Here is a 4,215-nt window from a genome sequence, read left to right as displayed (position 1 = left end):
AAAAAAAATACCAATTTTTACTATTCATTTTCTCAGTTTTTTCAGAGAAAAAAAGTTTTTTTTAGTTTGCCGTATCTATCATGTGATATCTCAAAATTGGCGGGGCTCGAAGCAGCAATGTAAGTAGTCATATTTCTTATAATAAGGACGAAACTAGAAAGAGAGACTAATTTATCATGAAGAAGCTTGTTCGTTCAAAAAAAAACCTTTTCAGGCTAATAATAGCAATGATATAGCATAATATGCTGTATCACATTTGAGCAGAATGGTAGCAAAGGTAAGCTTTACTAAGTATAGGTCGGCCAGAAACGAAATATGGCACCCCTCTTTTCAGCTATCGTATGCATGCATACACGCGTATGGCTGACTGGCTGTATGGCGATCTCGGGGGCGTACGTAGAGATTAGTTCACCGCAATCGTCGGGCCTGTCAGCACGGGGCCACAGAAGGATAGTTGCAGGCACGCTCGAAATGGTACCTTTTACGCATTATTTGACTATGCAGGCGTATAACTATTATTATTACCATGTCTCCCACATGGGAAACTAGGCCCATTTGTGGAAACGTGAAATAGCGTCAAATTGGCGCTGAGTCAGACACGCCTATAATTTTCCTTTGCGGTCGTCATATCCTGGCAATATACTGCATCTGTGTTATCTATGTGTGAACGTTTACACATATAGACAGATAAATTTGATTGAGGGGTTAACACTTCTGGTGAAATCGAAAGGATCTCTTAATACGTTTTAACAAATAAAGTGGTCAGTCCGGTTGAGCTCAGGAGACAGCTGTAGAGGCGGCGTCGGCGGCGGTGTCTGACCGTATTGACATGATTCGTTTATGGTCCCAAAGCAAACTACCATGAAGCACTTAAGCTAAGCTGCAGTAAGCAAGTGGCATATGCAGTAGGTTCACTGGAAGAGATGTAGCGCTTATTTCGCCTTGTAGTTGACTGCGACTATATCACAGGATAATTTCCCAAATGAGATTTCATTGATTGTTTTTGCTTTAATTCTATAAATTTCCTGGCTTATCAGTACTCACAGTCTATATGGTGCACGATAGCTTTGCAATCGGCTTAATTTTATCAGACTTGCATAGATGCGTTACGCATTAAATGCAAGATTTTAAGAACTACTTTGGTCAATCATTCAACCAATTATCGTACATCTTTTCTTCAATACCGAGAAAAATCTACTGTGTCGCGTGATGTAGCTTCATAGCTTCGGTGTCTCATCATTCAGTTCTCGCTATCTGCCGCCAGCTGTCGGTGGATGGTCAGCGGTTGATGAGCGCCATGATCATTGTCATTACTATGTTGTGGTGTTGACCGTGGTCATCTCTGATTCAGTTGACTTCCAGCGCTCACTTCTTGAAATAAACGCACCCCCAAGGTTTTATTGGCTACACCTTTTTTTTTTCTTTGAAAATTGAGATGACAAGCAACCAGCAGTAAAAGATGTCTTCGTGATAACAGCAGCGGCTGAAAGCAAGTCAGCTTGGAACAACGAAAAGAACTCGTTGCCGTGCGTCAGACTGAGCAGCGTCCCAAGATGTTCTTTTCCCCCGCGGCTATTGAATTAGACTTTATGAACGTTGAGTTGAGCGTCTACTGCAGCCAACAGGCAGGCGTAAGTTCTTCCATGGATTCTCAAGGGCTGGAAAAGAGGAAGCAGGGTGGCGAGGGACTTCACTTTGTGGCGGCCTGCGGTACAGCTATACCAGAGACGTAGAAAGGCAGAGGGGGACAGGGGCAAGCTGGCTGGCGGTTGGTAGGCACTAAGTCGGCGTTGAGACTGAGAGTAGAAAATGGGAAGGTGGAGGGAGCAAATTCAGTAAGGCCGGTGGGCCTGATGGACATCTGGCAAAAGATGAGCAGTTCTGCCAGTAGTAGTAGTAGTAGTGATAGCAGTAGGAGTGTTGATCGTCGTAGACTAAAGGCAAGTCGGGATGGCTAGCCGGCAGACGGGCGATGTGGGTACATCCTAAATGAGGGCTATCACCTCACCCAGACGACTTTCCTCCGAGACACAGATAGGTCTTCTCGCAGTGCACGGCTTATGTTCCTCAGTAGTACAGCAGACAGCTCACCCACAGTCAATGCCAGTATGAAGAGGCCTGAACTGAATGGGGAAAGAACATAGACGAAATGTAAGAAAACGACGAAGAACAGGCAGCACCGGCTGTGGTGACGACATCTGAGAAAGCTCCGCCGGCCGCTTTGAGGAATGGGAACCCAGCACGACACCACTTCGCACTTCGTAACCGAACCCACTTGATCGACGCACACGAACGGCCAAGCAAACGTGGGCGCGGGCCGTACACGAGAAACCGGCAATCATCAAGTTCTAGCCCACTCGGACGCACCGACACTGAAACCCGTACTCAGACTTACAAAGAGCAGACAGATGGAGGTCTGCCGGCTTAGCCAGGTGGATTTTTCTCGCCTGAACATGTGCTAAGATGTGTCGTGGTCATGCTCGCTCTTCCTATGCCATGTCCACATAACATTGTTTTGACTGACTACGATGGCAATGTACGTCCCTTGAAGAAACCGTCGTTCCTTCTGTAGGTTTACTCGATTGGCTACCAGTATCGGCAGGATCCACTAGCACGCCTAAGAAGTCATTAAAATTCTGGGGAAAGTCTATGGTGCCAGACGTCATTAAATCTAGTTAAAATAGTTTGGATCAGTTTGTGTTGGTTCTAGAGATTGAGCGCATTCTCATGTAGCTGTTCGATTAACGCGAGTGGAACTGCTTATAGCAGACCAGAAGCGTAGCAACCAGAAGAACTTTTACAGTTCTGCTGGTTGTTACGCAGGTCGGAAACGTGTTTCGGAAACAATATCAGTCACTGCGTGGCCTTCGGAAATCCTGATACACCGGAAATTTCCGTGTAGATTTAATTTTTATTTGGAATGAATTTAGAGTATTACCATTGTAATGTCGTTAACAGCCGCTGTTCTATTTTTTAGTGTATCTGCCCCATAATGGCTGGTGACTGGAGTAGTCAGTCGGCTTGTTTCAGGGTCTCACCTGTATCAGGCGCTATCGGGTGAAGATCTGATCGTGACCTGGCGTGAAAGCGCCAAATATGTGACACTCGATTATACTACATAAGCTGAATAATCTATTCGTTCTGATCAAACGTAATGAAACGACGCTACCTGGCAACATCAATATTCTACATGGCTATAATGTATTCGGATTAGTCCCCGTCGTGTTTCGCGAACGCCACATCGTGAATATCTAATCGTATACACCCTCTGGGGTATTGATGTAGAAACGGTTTGAAACCTTGTCAAAAGATCAACTAGATTAACAATGACAACGTAGCAGGATGTTCACACAGCCACATTTCTGGTCATCAAATACGACCACAGTTGTATGAGAGTTTTCTATCAAGTGGTCTAATTACCGAAAATTTTGCTTGGTATATCAGTTGGAGCATTATCGACTCTGTAACATGTCGCTAAGTACTGATGTTCGCTGAAAAAATCAAGACGATTCTGTGGTCATGATCTTAAATACGACAATTCTTTAATCGCAACTTTCTAGCTGCTTATTTCTAGAGAAGCGACGTGACAACAGAACGGAAACGAAAACAACCGTCTATTTTATTCAATTCTAATGAAATTTAATCTACTAATGAATGAAGAGGACATGCCCTTTAACACGCCTTACCGAATTCAATCAGTAGCTATTTCCGAGTGGCTCTGCGGTTCTATGAGTGTACTGGCATATGACCGTTAGGCAGGACAATGGTGTCTATAGTCTCCTTCGTTAAATCGGCGTCGTTTCGCCATTACTTTCTCTATGTTTATTAATCCGGTTCGCCTAATATTCCGATTATTTGCTGTTGCATCCTCTGCTAAGTTAGTCCGATTCGTAACTTCACGCATCCGGCGGAGGAGAAACAGTTATGGTAGGATGTGCGACAATCGTTCTCATACAGCTGCCGCCAGTTATATATATATATTATACTAAGGGACTTTTACAGCCCGCGCAATCGTCTAGTTCAATATCGTCTCTTCAGTAACTAATTCGATACTTTGTAGCACGTAGCTATTCAAATGTTGAATTGATAAAACTAACTCCCTTCAAATAACTCAGTCAGCAACTGAATGTGCCAGTAACTTTCCGTGAGCAAAGAACCCTATAGGCGAGCTAAAACTCTGCGCTGGTTTTCGTTCTTACTGCTCTCGTGTGCTGT

Source organism: Varroa jacobsoni, unplaced genomic scaffold, assembly GCF_002532875.2.
Source record: "Varroa jacobsoni isolate VJ856 unplaced genomic scaffold, vjacob_1.0 contig02398, whole genome shotgun sequence".
Taxonomy (NCBI): Eukaryota; Metazoa; Arthropoda; class Arachnida; order Mesostigmata; family Varroidae; genus Varroa; species Varroa jacobsoni.
The sequence above is the reverse complement of the archived record's forward strand: the minus strand, read 5'-3'. Positions refer to the sequence as shown.